A 24221-nucleotide genomic window follows, 5' to 3' on the forward strand; every position below is an offset into this window, starting at 1 on the left:
TCCCGGCTGCAATATTAAATAAACCCTTCCGTGGAGGCCTCAGAGCCAAGAGAGAAGGGCCATGTGTCTGTGGATGGACTTGGAGGTCCCTAATCAGTGGGCATGAACATGAAGTTCGGCCATCTGAGTGGCTGTGACCTCTTGCTTCACTTCTTCCTGCCAATAATATCAGCGATGCTCCGGATCCCGGACTAGGTGGCAAAGTTGGGGAAGGAGGGCATAGCTGGGCCCAAATGAGGGGACTCTCACAGGATGTGAAGACTGCAGCATGGCTCTGGATTAAGGCCTGTGACAGCCCCTATGATCTATAGATCTCCTGTGCTGGAGGGAGCCATACTTCTGGCTGCTGGCTTATCCCTACCCACGCTGTTGTGTCGGAGACAACTTCTCATAGGAGAAACAGAGGAAGCAGTTGCAAGTCCCCAGAGCCCAGCAGGACCCCAAAACTGTGGAACCCTCACTCCTTTCCAAGCCCTCTCATAAGGGGTGATCTGTCCCTGTGGCAACAGATCACAGCCTCTTAACAGGCTGGAGAGGCAGGATCTAAGGCAGAACTAACAGGAATACACTATTTTACTTTTAATTCTTTTGGGTACATTCCTAGAATATGAGGCCCAGGATCAGGTCCAAGAATCGAGTGCACCAAGGCAGCTGTCAGGGGACCTGAGCCTAGCACAGCTCAGACAAGTAGACTGAGGGAGTCTAAGAGCTGCAGACTCAGGTGGCCATAGCTAAGATGGGCAGCATCTGTAGGGTGTGAGAGGCCCTCATTCCGCTCTCCACCCCTTTAGACATATTACTGGTCCCTCTGGGTAGCATATTTTTAGACCCATAAAAGAAATGAGCATCTTCAGAGAATCACAACCCTGGAGTGCAGGGGAGTGAGATCAGCTGTGAGAAATCATTCAAAGGACTGATGTCCAGAACCGGGACAGACCTGCCCTGGATGGCCATAAGAGATGACGCAGCACCAGTGGGGACAGTTGGGACACAGAGTGAGGAGATTCTTCCTGTAGGTCCAGTGTGTCCTCCGCAGACAGACAGACAGGCGCGCGCGCACACACACACACACACACACACACACACACACACACACACACACACATTCTTCCTTGGACAGAGAACAAGAATGGAAAGATACATACTGAAATTTTTGCAGAGGCTGTCTTTACCTAGTGATTGTGAATAACTTTCACTTTGCCCCTAATATACTAATAAAATATTAGCATATTAATGTACTATTAAAAATACTAAAACTTTCTAACATCTTTACAATATACCTCCATTATTATTTTTAAAATTTTGGTAAAATACATATAACCATTACCATTTTAGCCATTTTTAAGTGTACCATTCTGAGGCCATTGTGCGCCCCGCCATTCATCTCTAGGAACTTTTAATCATTCCAAACTGAAACTCTCCTCCTTCTATCTCTCACTGTTCTACCTTCTGACTCCGTGAGTGAGTTTGACTATTCTAAGCAACTCATATAAATTGAACCATACACTATTTGTCTTTTTGTGTCTGGCTTACTTCACTTAGCATAATGTCTTCAAGATGTTGGGGCTCAGAAATTGATACCCCAAAATATGCTGTTCTGGACCTCTAACTGAGAGCATTTGAGAGTAGGAAATACAAGCAAAAGATTTCCCTGAAGTTTTTTCCTCATCTACCTATAGAGCAGATCCACCCAAGAACACAATGGTCTTCAAATCTTCTTACTGAGTTTTTTTTTTTTTTTTAAATCAAAGGTAATTAAACTAAACACAGAACATGAGACTGAAAACCAAACAGAACGTTTTCCCAGGTCATTGCTTGTTCTCTGGGCTCATTCTCTTCCCTAAAAATAATTTATTACCCCATTAAATTGCTTATGACCTCTATTTCTATCTCCCTTACAGAGAAAGGAATAAGGGACCACCGGGGTATAGCTCAATATGTTCTTAGCATATGTAATGCCCTGGGGTCAATCCACAGCACCAAAAGAAAATAAATAAGAGTACATAAGTTTCTAAAACTTGGTGGATTATTGCATAATCATTCTTCTGTGAGTCCTCTATGCTTAAGCTTGTTAATAATTTTCTCATGTTAACCTGTCCATTGTTAGTTTATTTTAATAGATTCATTTATTTTGAAACTTCAGAGGAAAATTTTGAACTTCCTAGCAAAGATTCATCCAAGTTGTAGCATGTAGCAGAATTTCATTCCTTTTTAAGGCTGAATAATATTTCATTGTATGCATAAAACACATTTCGTTTATCCATTCATCTGTTGGACAATTGGGTTGTTCTTTTTAGCTATTGTGACTGTGCTGCCACAAATACTGGTGGACAAATGCTATAATTTGGATATGAAGTGTCCCCTAAGGGCCCATGTGTTGAAGGTTTGGTCTCCAGCTTGTGGCACAATTGGGAGGAAGTGGAACCTTCAGGAGGTGTGGTCTCCTGGGAGGTGGTTAGGTTATTGGTGGTGTGTCTGTGAAGGGGATATTAGGACCACTGCCTTGCTTCTTCCTTTCTCTTTGCTTTCTGGCTCCCATGAGGTTAGTGACTTCCTCCATCACACAGTCTCACCATGATATACTTACTGCCTCACCACAGGACCAAAGGCAATGGGGTCAAACGATCACGGAATGAAACCTATCAAACTATGAGTCAAAATAAACCTATTCTTCTTTAAGTTGATTACCTCATATGTTTTGTTACAGTGATGGAAAGCTGAAAAACACAATAAAATATATCTTTGAATCCCTGCTTTTAATTCTTTTGGGTACATTCCTAGAAGAACTACTGGATCATATGATAATTTTTGGAAGAACATTATTCTGTTTTCCACAGTGACCACACTAATTTGCATTTCCATCAATAATGTACAAGATTTCCTATTTATTTTCATCTTTGCCAACACTTGTCATTTTCTGTTTTTTTCCCCCTTTATAATGGCCACCTTAAATAAGAGTATGAAGTGATATCTTATTCTGGTTTTGATTTGCATTTCTCTAATCCAAATTACTTTTGTTTTAATCCAGTTTTATCTTAACAAATACTTTGTCTTTTCTCAGTAATATGAGAACCCCCCCTTTTCTCCTTTTTGTACTTATTCTTTGCATTTCCAAAAAATTGCAGTAAAACACATATAACACAAAATTTGCCATCTTAACCATGTTAAAGTATAAAGTTCAGTATTAAGTATATTTACATTGTCATTCCCCAACCAAAATGCCTTTTATAATGAGAAAAAAGAAACTAAAGGCTATATAAGAAAGAGAAGAAAGCATGGATTCTTGGACCCTAGAAATGTTCACACACTGGTTGGATCAATGTTGGCAGGAAATGTCATTCAACTCCTGAGCACCTCCACTGAGCTGGGCCAGGCAAGGGGTTCCAAAGTCAGGGTGATCTGGTCTCTACCACTGGGTTTCAGCCTTTGTGGAGATCCATGGGAACAGAAGAGCACCCTGTTGTGTGTGGGGGTGGTCGGAAAGGTATTGCAGACGAGGGAGAATACGAGCTCGAAGGACAAGCAGACGTTTGTAGGTGCACAAGTGCAGAGAAAGGAACTGGCACGAAGCTGTTGCACTGTGGCAGCACATGTCACCACTGCCATCACATAACCATTTGATAATATTGATGTCTGTCTTCCCTACTTAATTATAAGCTTGATGAAAGCAGGACTAGTGGTCTCATTTAACACTGAATCTCCACCACACCCAGCACAGGCAGGTGTAGAATGAATACTTGCTGGATACATGAGTGGTTGATGAGGACAACCGTGGAGAGGAGAGCAGCCTGGATGGACTCCACAGGTGAGGTGGGCTGGAGGACAGCACTGCACAGACGGTAGAGATGGGAGCATGTCAGATGCTTCACAGGAGGTGCCAGTGGAGGAGACTTCGAAGGGTCGGGTTGAGAGAATGGAAGGACACGTTATGGTTTGGATCTGAAATATGATCCCCAAAGCTCCTACACTGAAGGCTTGGTCCACAATGCAGCAGTGTTCATAGGTGGGGCTCTTGGGGAGTGAGTGGATCATGAAGACTCTGATCTTATCAGTGGATTCATACCTTGATGGGTTCATAGCTGATGGCATTACTGGGAGGTGGCAGAAACTTTAGGAGGTAGGATCCAGTGGGGGTAAAAAGGTCACTGGGGGTGTCCCCAGGAAGGGGGAAGAAGGTCACTGGGGTGCCCCCAGAAAGGTATGTCTTGTCCCAGATATCTCACTTTCTCTTTCTCTCTCCCCACCCCCTGCCAATTTCTGGCTGTCATAAGGCGAGCAGCTTTCCTCTACGATGCCCTTCTGCCATGGTGTCTACCTCACCAGAGGCCCAAAGCAATGAAGCTTAGGAATGAAACTTCTGAAACTGTGAGCCAAAATGAGTTTTTCCTCTTTTCGATAGTTTTTTCCCTCAGGTATTCTGTCACAGTGAAGGAAGGCTGATTAACACAGCACGTTTGCTGTGGAGTGGTGGAATCCCTGAAGAAAAGGGGAGGCTGGGATATAGGCTCATGGAAGGTTTCTCTCTTTTCATGGGACTCTGATAGCCAACAAGAGAAGACAGAAAATGCCAACTGTTGGCAAGGATGTGAAGGAATTAGAACTCTCCTGCACGGTAGGAAGATGGGTTCTTCTTGTCATTCCAGGTTTAAACGACAAGCTGGTCACTGGCTGCTACAGCCTACCATTTGGATCAATTAGGAGAACCTCAGCACCTGCAGTTGGACTAACAGACATGAGTGCCCTCTGCTTGGAGGAATTTCCAAGATAAGTCTGAATTCATGGGCTATGGCACAACCTAGAGTCCAGAGTATCTCTGTGCCCCCAGCCTCCAAAATATCAACTTTGTCCGTGTGTGTCCTTCTCCTTATCTCATGCCATGCATATGGCAGGACTTCAGTGGATAAAAGGTGGACCCTGCTCTTTTCAAGGAGCACACAGGACAGCACTGATGAGTTGCTTCCTCTCACTGATCTCTGGGTGGTACAATGAAACCCACCAGGGAGTTCTGCCTGGGCAGGCTTAGTGCATACCCAGTGCAGGCACCAGCATTCTAGCTCCACCAGTGGTTCAACTCCAGGCTCACCACATTGAGCTCCTCAGCAGCCTGATATGTGCATGTGGGCCAATGTGGAGCCTCCAGAGGGCAGCTTGGCTCGATGCCTGAACAGCTCAAGTCTATATGTGGTCTGTATCTTCCTTCTCAAGTTGGAAGATGCTGTACTGAGTTACCAAAAGGCACTTTACTCACTGTGGGGGAGCACAAAGAAATGCCCCACATCTCTGGGATGAGGGTACAGTCCAGCAGTGGGAGTGTGACGAGCACAGAAGACATAATGGGAACTCAATTAAGATGACATGTCATTAGGAGCCACTCTGTGCTCTCATTCAAGTGCTGCCAATCTCAGAGGAGTGAAGGGTTGGGGAGGGGTGGGGAGACCAGGGATGGTCCTGGAGCAAGGTTCCCTGTAGGGAGGGCAATCTAGGGCAGAGGATGGAGGAGGCTATTCCAGGTGCAATATGGGACCCATATGTGAACCCACAGAATTCAAGAGCTGGCCAAGTCTGGACCCATGTATGCTCCCACTCAGGACAAAGACCTCCCTCTACCCTACCTAGGTCCCTGGAACACATGTTCCACTGTCCTTAGCCTAACCACAACTCCCACATGAGCTGGGTCCCATTCTCACTGGCTAAGAAACTGGGAAGTACCTGGCATAGGGCCCTCCACTTCCTCCACACAATAGCCCGAGGCTCCAAGGGAACAGACAAGGAGCCATTTTTGTGGTCAGGAAATGTCTGTGGTAGTTGCGGACAACACAGGCCCTCCCTGGACCCTTCTAAAGTGGAGGCCACATTCCTAAAGATTCTCAACATGCCAAACTCTTGCTTCTTCCTGGGAGGCGCATCTTACATGGGGAGATGATTATCTTTCTCCACATCCATGAGGTCCACTTGGATCCAAACATCTTTAAGCACAAGGGCAGGAAATTGAAAAAGGAAGCAGCAAATACTAAACTGTGGTTTAGTTCAATGGTTTTCAACCTTTGTTTTCCATTAGAGTTACCTAAGAAGCTTTAAAAAGTACTCATATTCAAATACTTCCACAGGCACTTCCAAAAAGACGACCTAAATGGCCAATAAACATATGAAAAGGTGCTCAACTGTATTGTCACCAGGAAAATGCAAACTAAAACCACACTGTGACTGATACCACTATACACCCACTAGAATGACTGATATAGAAAAAAAAAAAAGAAGAAGAAATACCAATTGTTGGCAAAGATGTGTGGCATCAGAACTCTCATGCATTGCTGGAGGGAGTGGAAATTGGTACAGCACTTTGGAAAATTATTTAGCATAAAGTACAAAAGTTGAACTACTTACAACCAGACTTGCCTAGCAATTCCACTGTTTGGTCTAAACCCAACAGAAATGTACACATGTTCTCTGAAAGATCCACTCTGGAATGTGCACAGCAAGAGTGGTCATAATAGTTCCAAACTGGCAACTAAGATCCAAATATCCATCAACAGTAGAATGGGCAGATAAATAGAGAAACAGTCCAGCAGTAGTGTACTCCTCAGCAAGGAATGAACAACCACAATGGCTTGGATGAATCATCTCACAAATATAACATTGAGTGGAAGAAGTCAGAGACAAAAGGGTATCTACTGTAAGACTTCATTCACACACTACATGTACCAGTGGCCTGGACCAAACTAGGCTGTTGGTTAGCCTTGGAAGTCGGGTAGTGATTCGAAGCACATGCAGGGGTTGCTCCCCATGTTCTGTTTCTTGATCCAGACCCCGATTACTTGGCGTAAGTTCACTTTGTGAAAATGTACCAAGCTTTACACTTATGGTCTGCACAATTTTTTTTTTTTTTTTACAAGTATGCTATCCTTTAATAAAGCTTTTATTTAAGCTGGTGTGGTGGCCATGGCTGTCATCCCAGCAGCTTGCGAGGCTGAGGTGAAGTGGCACCTCCTTTCTCCACAGAAAAGCCCTCTTCACCATGGCTGACTTTAGGACTGTCAGCAAAAGAGTCCATTGTAGATAAACTTCCTATTTTCGTGTCATCCTGTTTATTTGGCCACTGGCCGAGAAGATACCAGCATTTCAGGTGCTGGATACCCCCTTACTAGTTTTTCACAAACAATTCCATATAGTACTTTGAAGAAATGTGCAAACAAGGCCTCTGGCCTTGAGTTGGGCTTCACGGAGATGTCTACACTTTTAAGATAAGTTATAAATGGGCTCCATGGTAACAGCTGGCAGGGGGAGGAAAGAAAGGGGAGATGAAGCTCTCCCCTTCTCAGGTGTTGTCCTTGAAGGGTTAACTTGCCCAAAACAGTGAAAGAAAAAGATGCTTTTATGTGAACTTCTGCAGACTGTGAACTTCTGAGCCCCTCCCCTTACATGCTGGGTATAAAACTCTGAAACTCCCTGAATTCAGGGCTCAGAAGATTAATTGATTACAGCAAAAGCTGTGCCCTCTGAACCTGGCTGCAGCCAAATAAAACTTATCTTCAGTGCCTTGCCTCGTTTGTCCCTACTGTTGTAGGCAGGAGGATTGTGAGTTCAAAGCCAGCCTTGGCAATTGAACAAGGCACTTAGCAACTCAATGAGACCCTGTTTCTAAATAAAATACAAAAAAGGGCTGGAGATGTGGCTCAGTGGTAAAGCACCCCTGGGTTCAATCCTCTGTGCAAAAAAAAAAGTTTTCATTAAAAAATTTTTTTGGAAATCCATATCAATTTAGTTAGATCTTTAGGATGGGGGCAAGGCTGAAGCATCTGTATTTTCTAATATCCCATCCAGGAGTAAAAGGCACTGGGAAAGAAATCCACTCAAAGGCCTCAAGAGGTCCTGTCAAAAGCTACTTGCAAGTGAGTGTAGTGAGATGCTGGGGTGGGAGATGCCCACCTTTGCCAACTCGGAGCCTCGCGCACAGGCAGAGGAGGTATTGCAGCATGCTGCGGTAATGTGCTTCTTCAGCAGCATGTGTTGAAATCTGGTTGCATTAGTGTGTAATGGTGTGTAATGGGACCAAGATGGGTCCACTTCACCCCATCCCACCCTAGGGAAGTGGATCACTCTGCACAACCGCTACAGGGCCACTTATGGAGAGGTGGCAGCCGGACTTCCCTGAGGCTGAGGCTCTGACCATGATGGTGGGTGGGGAGGAGGTCTGACTCAGGGTGTCTATGCTTGTGGGCAATAGCCAGCTCCAGGCTCCAGACCATGCCCACTCTCCCTGGCCTCTGTGTCCAGATTAGGAACTTGCAACATCTTGCTGAGGACTACATCAAGCTCAGCTTTGAGTGCATGACTGAGAGCTTCCCTAACTCTCTGTGCTTGGTGGCAGCTGTGATGGCTAACTTCCAGCATATTCTGCTCAAACCACAGGCAGCTTAGACAGGATAAGACAGGACATGGGCTCACATGCAGGTGTTCTACCCACCTGGACCCCATCTACTTTTTCAGAAACATGAACCAGGAACCTCCTGCTGTGGGAGGGGCCTGAGCATGTTTCCCCCATCCCTCCAGGTCCCCCACCATCGACACAGAATAAGTAGGCTGGGTCTGCAGGCAGTGTCCCTGTAGGTTATATCCCATCTATGAGCAAAGAGTGAACAGAATGGGGCCTCCTGCACCTCTGCTGGACAGGGACGCTGGGGGGCCTTAGCTGTGCTCATTTGGCCAAAGGACTCAGAGCGGCTTGGGCTGCAAGAGGACAAGCTGAACTGATAAAAGATGTATCACTCAAGGATGGGTGGCTAGGTTAAAAAAAATCCTTAGAAGTGACAGCAACATGGATAAGGCAGAGGGGTGTGAAAGCGTCTCTCTACTGAGGCTGCAACTTTCTGCTTCCTTGGCTTCAGTCCCCTCCCTGTGGAATGGAGTGACACCTTCCACTGGTCCAGTAGGGCTGAGGGCCCACAGCTTTGCAGGAGTGGGTCACAGGGAGGCCTGGGCCTTGAGGGGTCTGCCTGTGCTGCTACTGGCTGGCACCTCAGCCCCATGTGCTACCTCACCACTCATGACAGCAATCCCTTGCCAGCCAGAGTGACATTACCCCTTCCTGTTGACTTCTTTAAGAGGCAATTATGAAATGTTTCTTTTTTTGCGCTTCAGGAAATGAGTGGCCATAGGAGTTCTTGATTTTTTCCCCTAGAGATATGCGCTCTTCAGACAGTTACACAAAGCAGAGACAAACGAGGGCTGACTAGGGCCAGGCGACTGAGGCAGCGAAAGAATCACGGAGTGTCCACGAAGGAGAGTGGTGCAGGCTGGGCATGGAGGTGGACACAGGGCAGCTGGGCTCCAGGCTGCTCCTTGGACTGTGAGATGTAACCAGGGGCAAGCCTGGGTTTCTCAGTAAATAGACAAGCAGACGACTTTCCTCAGAACAAAGGCATCAAAGAGCCAAACTGACCGGAAACCACACAGGCAGGGTGGGTCCACCTGAGAGAGTCCTCATGTGAGGCCTGGGGGAATCTCGGCCTGGATGTCCCCAAATACTCAGCTTCACCTTCCAGACCTAACAGGGATCTGTGATCAGGAAACCAGATATTTTCCCCCAAGCTGTTGATATTTGCCAGCCTGACATATAACTTCCGGACGTCATCGTGAATTCTCCTGGTTTCTTTATATACACTCTAGTAAGAAGTCAGTAATCCAGTGCCCTTTATTATCTGTATCACAGTTAAAAAACTAGGATGTGAATAAAATGAAACAAAAGTCCCTGTGTGTCCCTGAGATGTCACAAAGCTCATACCCAGGATTTCTACCATGGTCTTGCTGGGTGAATTTAGGGAACTATTTATTCTCGTGTTAGATGCAAATCAGGCAAGGTTTCTGTACTGATCAGATCTCAGCAGGAAACAGATGCCTCCCCCCCCCACGCCACTCCCCACCCCTGATGCCCCAGGTACCAGAGGAGAGTTTAGGCACAGGTTGAGAGAAATCCACAAGGAAAGGTTAGGTGCTCTGGAGTCAGCAATAGTGGTAACAGTGGGGGGCTGTGACCATGTCCTCTACCCCAGAGGAGAAGGGAAAGTCTACTGTTGCCCAGAGAGTGGCTGGCAGCAGTTGTGGTTTGGGGGTGAAAACACAGACATTGCTGCTGTGAGGCCCAGCAAGTGAGAAAGCTGTGGGGGGGGGGTGGATAGAGAACTCTAATAACACTTTCCTCCTAGCCTCCAACCTTAGCTAGGATTTTCAATTGGTCAAACCCAACTGAAGCATGAGGCATGGAGCTGGTTGATGTCATCCACCAAGGTCAAGTCTGGGAAGTGTAGGGAAGGGCAGAAAGCGTAGGGAAGAGCAGTAGTGGGTGGGGGACAGCAACCAAAGAAAGCCTGGCATAGTGATCTGGCTTAGCCATTCTAAAAGAGGAAGTTAGAAGTTAACCTGCTGTCATGCAGTACCCCAGCACAGATGCACAGGATGGGAGGCAGCCAGAGACAGAGGCAGCCATGGAAAGAGGTGTCAAGCATTCTAGCACTGTGGGGAACTGTGATCAGGGTCCCATCGTGGAGGGACAGTTAAGTTCTACTTAACTTAACCATTGCAAGGTGAACATGTATGTTCATAAGGAGGACTCTGAATCATCAACAAAGGCTAAATGTGGTCACTACACTATCAAACACTGTACTTTTATAGGGCAGGGAAGATTACAACACAGCTTAGAGAGACACATTCATTCAAAAGAAATCCAGCAGAGTGAGGTGTGGTGTCGCACGCCTGCCTAGCTCCTGAGGAGACTGAGACAGGAGGGTCACAAATTTGACGCCAGCCTAGAAAACTTAGGAAAATTCTGCCTCAAAAAATAGAAAATAAAATGATCTGGGGATGTAGCTCAGTGGTATAGCCCTTGCCTAGCATGCACAAGGCCCTGGATTAGATCCCAAGAATTGCAAAAACAAACAAACAAAAACAAAAAACATAGGTAGAAAAGGGCTTCCAGTTAAACATGCCAGTTTATCTATGTGTCCCAGTCCTGTGTCTCTCTTGAAGTGCCACTAAAATGACAGAAAAAAAAAATCAAATGGTATAAATCCTTAAAGGCAAAGAGAATGGTAAAGGAGACATAAGTAGTTGAGAGATTTCCACAGGCAGGACTGCAGAGGGTCACACAGGCGGAAAGCAAGCTACTTTATGCTCATACACTGGGGGAGCACAGACTCGGGAGAGCAGGGAGTGTGGCTGGTGGGATAAAGTACAGGAGCCAGTTGGGGGTAGGAACCAAGGGAACTGGCTTGAAATCCTCCCTAGGTCCTGCCTACCCAATAGGAGAGACATAAGCTGGTGGGAGGACAGTTGGATATAGGGATGAAAACAGGTGAGGGGAGTACAGTCGCAGACTGATCAGTAGGACTCAGTGTCCCACCACCTCACCCTGATCTGACCTAGGAATTCATCACCTATATGGGAGTATGGTAGATTCAAAACATGGCTGCTATTTTTTTTTTTTCCATTTCTCCCATTATGAAGTGGGTCTGTGTCTTCTTCCCTGAATCTGGGCAGGTTTGTGATTCTAGTGGAGATGATGTACATGGCTTCCAAGGCCAGGCCATATAGTGTCACACAGCTTCCATCTCGCTGGCCAGAACACTCACAGTGGAAACCTGAGCTACCATGTAAGAGGTCCAACAACCAGGCCTCCATGTAGAAAGGCCATGTGTCAGCAGGCACTGTGGAGCCCCGCCTTCCAGCTATCCCAGTCTAGTGACAAACCACCTTGGAAGTGGAGCCTTCAGCCCCAGCTGTTCCAGCTCACAGCCACCATTCCAGTTGCCCTGGCCACTCCAGCCATCCCAACCTAGTCCTAGACATTGCAGAACAGAGAACAGGGCCCCGGGTGCCTGATCTGCAGCATAATAAGATGGTGTTTGCTTTATGGGCAATAGTTAACTGGAGCAAGACATTGGAATGCTTCTCTTGAGAAGCTGAATGACTCTAGAGAGGTGTTGCTCCTTTTGGGATGACTTTTGGAATTCAGTAGGATTCCCTGCATGTTTTACTCTAGACAGGGACAAAAAACAGGTTTACTGAAGGTAGATCAGGAGCCACAGAGCTGAAGCCACAGGCCCCTCTTCAGATGTGCTAGAGGTCAGCTGCCTGAGCAGCTGAAGGAAGCTGCACACAGTCATCATTGTCTGGAGCTTGGAGAGAGGGGCTTTATGTCACCATATCCTCTACCAGGGGCTCCTGAGCCATGTTGGGTTGGGGAAGGACATACATGCATGCTAAGGCTGAGCATTTCTTCTGAGGGGCATCTCCGTGGGCACCAGCCCACAGAATGACTTTCCTTTCTTTCTTTTCCTTCACCCATTGCCCTTCCTCTTCCCTCTCCTCCCTGCCTCTGTCTCAGTCCTCAGCGCTGCCCAGGAGCTATATAGCTGGCATGTCTACTAAAGGCAAATGGACTGCAGGTTTTTCTTTTCTTTTTCCAAACTTTTCATGCTTTAATTACATTTAAAAAGTATATAACACCTCTCTAGAGTCATTCAGCTTCTCATCATTATATAAGTAGTATGTATTTCTTTCTTTCCTTTTTTTATTGGCGCATTACAATTATACTGATAGTGAGATTCATTGTCAAGTTCATAATACACATAACATAACTGGGTCAATCTCATTCCCCAGTACCTTTCCTTTCCCTCTAAGTAATCTTTCTTTCTTTCTTTCTCTTTCTCTCTTTATTTCTTTTTTCTTCCTCCCTCCCTTCCTTCCTTCCTCTCTCTCTCTTTATGATTAAACTCAGGAGTGCAGTGCCACTTCCCCAGCTCTATTTTAATTTTTTAGTTTGAGACAGGGTCTCAGCAAGTTACTTAGGGCCTCACTGAATTGCTGAGGCTGTCTTCAAACTTGTGATCCTCCTGCCTTAGCCTCCCAAGTCACAGGGATTACAGGTGTGTACCACTGTGCCTGACCAGTAGTATGTATTTCTTGTAGAAAAAACAACAAAAATATATTGAAAATCACCCATGATTCTACTAGCTAAACACACACACACACACACACACACACATACACACAAACACTACTGTTGCCAGGCTTCTACACAGATAAAAAAACTGCGGGTTCATGTCTCATCTGAACACCCTTCTGCTGAGCACTGCCACAGGTGGGCTGTGCTGCAGGCTTTAAATGTGCTAATTTTACCAAATCGTCCCAATTTGGAGGTAGGCATTCTATCCACTTGATAGGCAGGAGACAAACACTTAGGGAAGCTCACGTCTTGCCTCTATCCCTGGCTGGCTCAGAGATGGGTGGTTTCCAACCTCAGGCTGAGTCCAGCGCTACTTTCCTTGAACGCTATGCTCCCTCCCTCACGCCATCTTCACCTGGGTTTCACGTTTTGTAAGTTGGACTGAAATTGAACACAAAATCTGAGGAACCCTATGCTGTAAAGATGCTAGTAAATTTCCTCTCGATCTAGAAGAAAATTGTCTTTGTTAGTTGAAAAAAGAAAAGAAAAAAAGCCGGAGAACTCTGTCAAGGCCAGATGAGTTGAGGTCTAAGCAGGAGTTCTGGAGAAATGGAGGGAGGCAAGGAAGGCAGAGTGGGAAGGCTGTCCAGGGGGCCTTCAGTCAGCTGTCCCCAAGGGAAGCATTGCCTCTCTAGGTGCTGTGCGTTGAATGTGGTTTGTCCCCTCTGAAACTCACACTGAATCTGACTGGCACTGCGGCAGTGTTGGGAGGCTGGACCTTTAAGAGGTGAGGAGGTTGTGAAGAGGGTGGGTTTGTTTTGAACCTGTCCCCTCCAGTTTTCTCTTTTGCATGCTTGCCACAGTCCTTTCCCACCATGCTATGCCAGGCATGAAGAGCAAGATAAAACCACCTGATCTTGGCTTTCCCAAGCCTCCAGAACTATGAGCCCAAATAAACCGTTTTCCTTTATAAGTTATCCAATCTCAGGTATTCTGTTGTAGCAACAGAAAACGCAGGAAATAGTGGGTTTAAAGACCTCACTGCTGCTGGGTATGGTGGCACACACCTGTAATTCCAGCGGTTTGGGAGGTCGAGGCAGGAGGATCACAAGTTCAAAGCTAGCCTCAGTAACTTAGTAAGGCCTTAAGCAACTTAGTGAGACCCTGTCTCCAAATAAAAAATAAAAAAGGGCTCAGAATATGGTTCAGTGGTTGAGCACCCCTGAGTTCAATGCCCCATACCAAACAAACAAACAAATAAATAAATAAATAAATAAATACCTCACTACTAACTCTGTCCCCCATCCTCAGGGGAGGTATTTACTTCTGACTAGGAAGTCCACACTAGTCCCCTAGGTCATTACTTTATCCAGTTGCTGACACTTTCAGCACCCTGGTCTTCCTTGAATACACTCCAAGGTTTTTAAGTTGGGAAGTTCCCAGCTGGACATGGTCTTATTGTTTTCTTACTGTGATGTTGTTTTCCATCAATAGCTTGCAAGCTCTGGCACCTGGAGAAAAAGGGAAAGTTAATGATGGAGACAGAGCACTCAGGGTAGACCTCTGACCCAAGCAAGCCTGGGTGGAAGCTGAGGGATGCAAAGCTTGGCTGTGACAAGTTCTTCAAAAGCTACGAGGTGTGAGCTGGCTGCGTGCTGGCCAAGAGAGACCAGCATGTGGCTTCCACCCAGGGGCATCCTCCTCTGGGAGGGTTTCCTTCTCACCCAGCTTGTTAATCATCCAGAGCTGGCAGAAACCTCAGGGTTCTTTCTACGCTGTCTCAAAGCCTTGTGTAAACACTAAGTGGTCCCTTCATTCATCTTCATGAATAAAGCTACTCATCAGATATTTATTTGAGTACCTACTAAATGCCAGGCATTGTCCAAGGGCTCTGGAGATACAGCAGTGGCTAAAACAGAAAAAAAACCACTTGCTCTCATGGGCCTTGTGATCTATTGGAGGATGAACAACCAAAAAAATAAATACATTAAATATTTGATAACCAGTGGTGGTAAGTGCTACCGAGAAAAGAATACAGCTTGAGAGAGGGGCTGGCTGGCAAGGAGTGTCTGGAAAGAGTGCCAAAACTCTAAGGACTGTGTCCAGGAAAGGCTGGACATCTGAGAAGGTAAATTGTGAGCAAAGATCTAGAAGAAGTGAGAATATGGACCTTGAGAATTCGTGGGGAAGCAGGCTTCCAGGGGGAGGGAACAGCAAGTACAAAGGCCTGGAGGAGAGAGCCTGCCTGGCACCTTAGAGGCCAGTGAGGAGGGGGAGTGGCCAGGGCAGAGAGGATGAGGGGAAGGGAAAGGGGAGGAAAGAGAGGGTCCAGGTAGGAAAGAGAGGCCTGGGCTTTGACTCCTGGAGTCACTAGAGGGTTTTATAAGACAAGTGACACAATGTGACTCATGTTTTAAGAGGATCACTCTGGATGCAGTGTTGAGAATGAACTTGGGAGAAGGATGGAACCAGTTAAGGGGAGATCATAGAAATCCTAGGAAGCAACAAGCATGGCCTAGACCAGACAGGCAGCATGCAGGTGTGAGATGTGGGCAGATTCTAGAAAGTGAAGCCAGTGGGATTTGCTGATGGACTGGAAGTGAGATTAAAAAAAAAAAAGAAGAAGAGTGAAGGAGGACTCCAAAGATTTTGGCCTGACAAGTGGGAGGCTGGAACTGCTGTTTTCTGAACTGTAGATACCTACAGGGTGGGGATGTTATAGGGAGATAGCTAAAGAACTCAGAGTTCTACATTGTTATATTTGAATCTGAAAATGTCCCCCAAAAGCTCAGGTGTTGACAGTATGGTCCCCAATGCAGCAAGGTTCAAAGTGGGGCATTTAGGCAGTGACTGGATCAGTGAGGGCTCTAATCTTATCGGTTGATTGATCCTTCAAATAGATCAACAGCTGAATTGATTACTGGGAAGGAGGGACCTTGTTAGAGGAAGCAGGTCATCAGGAGTGTTCCCTACAAGAAGTTTCTTTATTTTTTTTATTAATTGTGTGATGCTAAGAATCGAATCCAGTCAGTGTCTCACACATGCTAGGCAAGGGCTCAGCCTCTTAGAAGGTTTTCTTTCTGGCTGCCATGAATTGAGCAGTTCTCTACCACCCGCTTCTACCATGATGTTCTGCCTCACCTCAGGTTCACAGAATGGAGCCAGCTGACCATAGACTGAATCCTCAGAAACTGTGAGCCCCCAAATAGCTTTCCTCCTCTAAGTTGTTCTTGTCAGGTATTCTGGTCACAGTGATGAAAAGCTAACACAGACATGTTTCGTGTGAGATGTCTTTTGGACACTTGGCTGGAGATATCCAGGGGAGAGTCTGGAAATGAATATTTGAGAGTGTTCAGCATGTAGCTCTTCAAAGTCAAGATGACCATGATGTAGAATGGAAGTCAGTGGAGAAGCCATCCAAGGACGGCATGCCACTCAACAGCTCAGCAACTCAGTTGGAGAAGTAGTGGCAAGAACATTAGGAGAAGGGATTCCAAGGAGGATGGAGCAATCCACTGAGCAAAGTCCTGCAATACAAGGACAAAGAATTAACAACTGGATTTAGCGTCCTGGAGTTACCAAGATCCTGGTCATGAAAGATTCAGTGCAATGGGTGGGATGAGCAATGGAGGAGTGAGTTCAAAAGAGAAACTGAAGTCCTGAACTGGGGGACTGGGGTGGATGGCAGCCGCAGTAAGGAACCAGGGATCATAGGATAAACCGTTCTCCCTTTACTTTCCTCAAGTGTGAAATGCAGAGCACAAAGCTGGTTCATCCGTGATACCCTTAAGTGGGAAGTGCCATTACAATGCTGGGCTAGGACCCCTGGGTGCCAGGTGTCACCATTTCTGGCTCCTCCAGTCAGATATCCCCCCCCTCCCAGATTCCCATGAAGTAATTCCCATTTTCTCATGTGTAGCTCTGGGATAAATGGCCACAGCTTGGGGCTGCTCAGCAAATTCTGTTTCTTACAAATTAAGATCTAGCCTTAGCCCCTTCCCTAATAGGAAGTCAGAGTGAGCAAGACAGGCAGGGGCCTCCCCTCAGGAAGTTTGTCTTCTGATGTAGGAGGTAAATGATCACCAAGTAGCAAATGAGCAGACAGGTCATTTCAAATACCAACAAGCACTCTGAAGACACGAAAATGGAGTGAAAGATAGAAAATAAATGCAGATAACCCACCTTCAGTCAGACTGTGTGGTCAGGCAGACTCTCTGGGGGAATGACATTTATGACACAGCCTGGACAATGATGCCCAGCTGATTCTCGAGCTGGGCCCTACTCCACTGCTCTCAGGCCTCCCCTGTGGCATGTACAGTATTTACGTTCTTGGGACAAGGCCAGGGCCCAGAGTGGCCTTAGGTTCAGAGCCAAAAGGAAATATTCTTTCTCCCTTCTCTCTCTGGTTCACATTGTGGGACTGTTTCTCCACGATTACACAAGACACGCATTTCCACTGAAGACCAGGAAACTACTGAAAACAGAAGAAGGAAAAAACCAAGCAAAACCCTCAGAGTCACATAATTCTACTACTTGGAGACGGCTAACTATAAGTTGCACTTGGTATGTACCCTTCCAGACATTTTTCTATGCATATATAAATTTCTTTTTTTAACATATATATTTTTAATTATAGGTGGAAAGAATATCTTTATTTTATTTCCATGCAGTGCTGAGGATTGAACCCAGTGTCTCACACATGTGAGGCGAGCGCTCTACCACTGAGCCACAATCCCAGCCCTATAAATTTCTTTAAAAAAAGGTATTTTATGTTTTGTAATCTGAATTTTTGAATGCATCTGTTATAAAGCACTCTTCTCAAGTTATTAATTTTCTTCTTCAAGATGATTTTTAATGATTGCACAGTATTTCATTACATATACATTGTTTCTGGTGATTGCTACTATGAGTAAATGCTCCAATAATCTTGTACCCTTTTTCTTGGGGGGTGGTAGTGGTGGAGGTTGTGAAACAGATTATTTCCTCCGGGTTGTGGCTTAGTGGCAGAGCGCCTGCCTCACACATGTGAGGCACTGGGTTCAAGCCTCAGTACCGCATAAAATAAAATTAAATAAATAAATAAATAAATAAATAAAGTCATATATATAAAGATTGTCTGGTGTTGTATGTTCTTTAAAAAAAATAAAAAGAAAACATCTCTTTCCAGTGATATTTTCCAAGGGGTTTCCAGAGTCAGTCTCCGCCTGCCACGAGTGGCATGTCCTGAGGGAAAGGGAGTTCTGGAGGATGCAGTGGGGAAAGCACAAGCCCTGGAGGCCCCCCGACTTGTTGGCTTTGAGTCCTTGCTCTGACAATTCCAGTTCACCCAAGACAAGTGACCACTCAAGGAAAATAAGCCCACTGCAAGGGACATGGATCTGATTTGTTGACTGTTAGATCTGCAACACTTAGCACGTAGTAAATGTTCAATAAATACAGGTCTCAAGGGAGCCCAAGGCTGAAGGGAAGGAAGGGCAGAAGCTGAGCCCCAAACACAGGGGGCCACTTCCATCCAGACTCATTTAACTCTCTGACACACATTGGTCTTCCCTTTTCTTCCTTATGGGTTGAAGCTGCAGGAAAACCATAGTCCCTCCCATAAACCCAGAGAAATCCAAGGGGATTTCCCACCTCAGCCAGAAACAGTGTCCCTCTGGGGCCCCAGGACAAAGATGGTTCCCCTCCCCTTGGGGGAATTCCCTTGGGAAAGCTCCTCCCTCCATGGAGAAACATCCCAGTGGTCAGGCACTGGACCAACGTGGCTTTGGGTCAGGGCTGCTTGTGGATTGCTGGGCAAACAGAAAGCTCTACAGAAACAGCCTGTCCCCAAACCCAGGATTATTCCCAAATCCTGAAATTCTCCAAGGGGCTGCCAGGCACAGTCTGTGGCCCCATGAGGGAAGTGTCATGAGAGACGTGTGTTCTGGAGTGTGAGGTGGGAAAAGCACCAACCTAGAAGGCCACCAGACCTGGCTTTGAGTCCAGCTCTGACTCATTCCAGCTTAGCCGGGGCCACCTGTGGGATGAGGGAGGGACATGAGTCTATCTTGTTGGCTGTTAGATCTGAAACACTTAGCACATAGTAAATGTTCAATAAATATGACACCAGGGCAACATGTGGTCCTTTCTGAGCCTGTGTTTGCTTATCTGCAACATAGGGATGGTAACATATCTCATGGGCTTGTTATGAAGACTAAACAAAATGTGGGTAAGACATACAGGTGCCTAGTGCTCAAGAAATAACTAGAGTCCACAGCCCTGGAGGGTTATTTCTGCCATGTCCCAGGCCCCATGGCACAGAGAGGAAGCTTTGCAGTTCCTCCTTATTAGACTGAATTAGTTTTCTTCTATTCCATTTGCTGTCCCCACCCAAACATAGCTGGTATAGCATGCACCACTGTGCATGTCCAACCTCCTCACCCTACCTGCAGGCTTCAGGGCAGCTGAAGGACGAGAGGCGTGCCTCTGTACAACACTATGAAGTAAGCAAGGTCATTATCTCCATTCCACAAACAAGGAAACAGCTTTAGGAAGGTGAGGTGGCTTGCCCAAGTCACACAGCAGGGATAGGCAGAACAAGACTTGAGCCTGTGATTCCTGGGCCTGTGCTCTGTTCTAGGTAATTCTCTTATAAAGGGACTTGGGGGTGAAGAATAAGTGACCAATTCAATGTCCCTACAAAAAAGGCTGGCTGAACTCTAGATGGAAGGTAGTCTTTGGTGAGTCGTCAAAGTACCACTCACGTGAGTCCCAGCCCACCTTCCTGTGGAGCTTTATGTGTGCAGCAGCTGTGATGCCTAGGGACCCTGGGTTTAGCTGGGCTGGGACAGGCTGATGGAAAGGGGCAGGAGGCCAGGCTCCATCTACCAATGTGGAGTCCTGTCAGCAAGGAGACTTGGGGACCCTCAGCCCAGGTAAGGTGGCTGCAGGGCACTTGCTCCAGAATTGGCCTAGCTGCAGCTGTGGGGCAAACAGGGCTCCCGACAAGGGCACAAGTGGCTTGAGTTAGTCATTTCTGTGAGCCCAGGACCCACGTGGAACCTGTTGTGGTAAAAGCTGAATAAAGGATCCCTGAGTCCCCAGCATCAGGGACCAGTAGCTAGACTTAAGCCAGGGATGTGAAGGGAGGGAACAAGAGGTCAGGTAGGGGGATTTAATGACCAAGAATGACTTCAGTCTCCCTTCCCCCTAAGAAAATGGAATTGTTGGGCTGGGGTTATAGCTCAGAGGTAGAGCACTCACCTAGCATGCCTGAGGCACTGGGTTCGATCCTTAGCACCACATAAAGTAAAATAAAGACATGTGTCCACCTATAATTAAAAAATAAATAAAATAATGAAATTGTTTCAGGAAGGCATGTCCATGGCTGATTCATCTTTGTCTCTACACCACGCCTAGATTATGTTAGAGAGAACTGATAGTAAGTATAACTTATTGGTGGTATAACTGCAAGTCAGTTTACAGGATGACAGGTGGTATGTACTTGCATGCATGGGCCATCAGGGAAAGGGCAAGTCCCACTGGTCTACTGTGTCCTGACTGGGATGGGCCTGGAGCAGGGTAGTGACCCTTTCCCTCACAGTGTGTGGCTCCCTTCCCAGCTGGCCTGTGGCTAAGTCTCCCTTTCTTAGTCTAAGAGAGTCCATTTGGAGGAAACTACCTGGTTCTAGGTGATTCCCTAGTGGAAGAAATGGAGTTTGGGTTGTAATATCCTTTCCTCTGGGAGCTCCCCAGGCCACAAGAAAGAAAAACACAGACCAGTTATCTCCTTATTGAGACTAAAACTGACACTTTTGCCTAAATGGTTGAAGTGACTTTTTCCCATCCCACTTTCCATCTTCACTGCATGCATGGATGGCTACAGATAATCCCAGTGCTTCATATTAAAAATACGCCTTGATGGGATTCTTGTTTGTCTGTTGGTATAAACCGAGTTGCCTAAGCAGGTGTGCTGCATGGGTGAATTTTTCACCTGCTTGTCTGTGTAGCTTTAAGCTTCAGGCCAAGGATGCTCCAAATCCCAGAGTAAGAAAACCTTGGAGACCAGGACCTTATGCCACCTTCATCCACCATGGCCCTACGTCTATAGAATTACCTTTAAATTCCTCGAACAGCAGCCAAAGGCCTACTGGCTCTGGCCTACTGTACCTGTCCATTCCTCCTCCATCCTGCACTTCACTCATCTGTGCCTGGGGTGAGGGCCAGTTGCCTAGACCAGCTGGATTTTGCTTAAGCCAGTGGTTCTCAAAATGTAGTCCTCAGACTGAGTTCATGAAAAGTTCAATTTGTAGGTCTTTTCATTTATAGCTGGTGCTTTTTTTTTTAAAATCCAGCTTAAGCAATCTTTATCTTACTTAATAGCAATAAGTCCAGTGAATACTGCAATAATGATGAAAATTATTAGTATCAAACAACACAAAGTGAAGGAGAAAGCTTGATGGTGAGTGTGGGAGGCCTGCACGCGATTATCAGGGTGTGTTTACTTGGTGTGACAGGCGAAGCCTGAGCCATGTTCCGCAAACACAGGAGCAGATGCCCAGTTTGGATCGGATGTCACACCAGGCTCGTGTGATTGTGTGTGTCACTCGTGTGATTGGATGTCACACGAGATTAGGGAGACCCTGGATAACTGGCTCAAAAGATGGACCATACTTTTTATGGGTGTTAAACTGGGCCCAGGCCCCCAATCCCTGCAAACACCCCACAGTCAGGCCCTGCTTCTCTGTGCCAGAGCCTGCAAAGAGAGCAGTGCTGACACTGGTCCAGCTGGCTCAACAAAGGGGAAATTCTCTCCTCCTTGAGTCACCACACTGACAGTGGGAGTCGCATAGCAAGCGCTGAGCTACAAACGATTTGTATGCTTGTTTCACTCTGCCCCATCAGTTCCAAAATCCCCTATGATGCTTTTACATCAGCACCAGATCCAAAAACTTTCCCCATGTTTCCCCCAGTTCAAAGAGAACAATACACTAGGAATCAAAGCTACATCATCATCAAACTGACTCCCCCCGCCCCCCCCCGAAAAGATCCTGAACTCAAGGTTCTCTGAGCTTGCCATCCAGAGTGACAAGGCCCCTCCCTACCTCTTCTTCTGGGGAAGGGGTGGTAGCAGGCCTGGGGGCTCCTGTCACTTTGCCAAGAGGACCCCAATCTGCCAGATGGACACAAGCTGTTACCTGCTTCTTCTACCTGAAAGCCAGCTCCAGCATCTCCTCGCCCAGCTGCATGCTGGTACATGAAGGTTCAGTGTACAAGTCCTAACACCCCGGCTCCGTGTCATTGCTGACGGAAAGATACCTTTTCTCTAGGACAGGCAGTGACCACAGTTGGCAATGAACACTCACTAATGATATTTTCCACGATTGGTCTTGGGCAAAACCTCTGAGGTGGCACTCAGAGTCCTTGCTCATCCCTGTCCCCTGCCCTTACTACCACCTTTCCTACCTTCCCTCTCACAGGAACTTAGAACTCTGGGGTAGGACCAAAGGGGTTCCTGAAATTCCCAGATGGTCCACACAATTCTGTAAGTTTGTGAATTTTCCTGGGAAAAGGTTCTATCTATTCCATTAGATCCTGGAGGGGTTGTGTAACCTCAAGTAGGCTAAAACCCACTAGACAAAGCTCTCTTTGAATCGAAGCACATCATTTGGATAAAGTTAATTTACACTAGTGAGTTATATATCTTTAGTTAATTGTATTTCCAAAAATGATATCTGGGGAAGGAGATCATTTAACCAAAATAAATTTCAAATGACAAAACTGATAGCATTAAGCTACTCCCCCAGTAATAAGACTAAGGCCAATTGAGTGGGGACAGGAGTTGGTGACTAGGATATGCTAAAAGACACAAAAGCATTACTCAGAACCTCAGCTCCAAGGTTTGAGAAACCCTCCAGACCACCAAGGCTGCTAAGACTCTAAGACAGAAGGGAACGTTCCCCATCAACACTATTTCCATTATCATGTTAGGTTGTCAAATGGAAAGAGCCTGCCCGGACACATGCTTCCTCCCCAAAGAGCCAAACCCCCAGGAGACCTATGTCTGCTCCATCCTGGGTCCCTGCTCTCTCCTGGTGACAAGACACAGCTGCCCATCTGAGGAGCAATCTGGGGCATCCTCCTCCCTCCCTCTATGCCTTCCTCCCACACTCACAGCTGGGCGCTTCCTCCCCTGCACTCTCTAGAAGCCAGAGCTCCCCCTCACCCCGCCCCACTCACAGTCAGGAGGAAGTGATTCTGCAAGGCTCCCAGGAACTTCCAGGGCTGGCTCAAGGCATCAGACTGTTAAATAAGTGGGATTTTTTCAATGCTTTCAGAAACTGTTGTTTAAAAGATGTAACCATCCAAACTGTTTATGTAACCCTTGTGAAGTCTCAGCAGATATGGTTCCCTATTCATAATTGTGGCCAGAACTTAAAATAAAAAGAGGGGGTGTCAAAAATCAGAGAGGTTGTCACATTATAGCTGTGTGCTTGCACGACTGACTTCAGTTTTTGCTCTAATTTGAGAAATCTCTTTTCATTCACTTTTCTCTTTTTCTGGGTTTCTTTTCCCTTGGTGTCCGCCACTGTGTATCAGATGCTCCTGACAGTTTCTGGGAACATGAGACATGTCTCCCTGAAATGGAGCCCAGAACTCAGGCTCGAATAAAAGTTTTTAGAATGGCTGAAAAATAATAAATGCTGGAATTCATCTAACAGCCTAACAATATCCAATTCTTACTGATATTGCACATCTACACCTTTAGGAGTCTGCCCTGCCTCTGGGTTGTCCTCACAGGAGATGGGCATCATCCTACTTGGTCTGACTCTCGGAGGTTCAACCACTGGGGCTATGGCAAAAGAATCCACAAGGCCCCCATTACCACAAACCCCAATTATAGAGGCACCGCATAGTTCCTGAGGATGATCTTGGTATGAAGGGGGGATATGGGCTTCTTTCTAGAATCATCCTGGGGCCTCCATTATTTAGCACGGGGAATCCAACTACAACCTGGCTCTGACAGGAAAACATCCTCTTTTGTATTAGAAAGCTGTTATTCTTTGGAGTAACATAGTGGTTTGGCCCATGACATTTTTGGTGACAAGGAATCTGATGAGAACTATGTCTTGCCACATACATGATTCAATAGCACCTGGGGGGAGGATTTGTAGCTTCCAAAAATGAGCTTATGGATCTAGAGATAAGAAGCCCTGGGCTACAACTTCTTTAGACTACAAGGTCTCTTAGAATTCCTATCCACTGCCCAGCTGACTCCAAAAACCAAGGCCTTGGCCAGAAG

At 46.4% G+C, this 24221-nt stretch overlaps 1 protein-coding gene across 3 annotated transcripts in view; it reads right to left on the minus strand.

Annotated features, from left to right (window-relative positions):
- LOC144377970 (uncharacterized) overlaps window positions 1-24221 on the minus strand; it is a 124810-nt gene that overhangs the window by 69024 nt on the left and 31565 nt on the right. The window contains exons 3-4 of one of the 3 annotated variants that reach the window (XR_013439350.1): window positions 17123-17414; window positions 15906-16467 (exon numbers count right to left, since the gene is read on the minus strand). The exons of the other annotated variants lie outside the window; for them this stretch is intronic. The gene's annotated coding sequence lies outside the window, so the exon portion shown is untranslated. Of the gene's footprint in view, window positions 1-15905; window positions 16468-17122; window positions 17415-24221 lie in introns of those variants that run through there. 3 annotated transcript variants of the gene reach the window in all.

The sequence above is a fragment of the Ictidomys tridecemlineatus genome, chromosome 1, assembly GCF_052094955.1.
Source record: "Ictidomys tridecemlineatus isolate mIctTri1 chromosome 1, mIctTri1.hap1, whole genome shotgun sequence".
Taxonomy (NCBI): Eukaryota; Metazoa; Chordata; class Mammalia; order Rodentia; family Sciuridae; genus Ictidomys; species Ictidomys tridecemlineatus.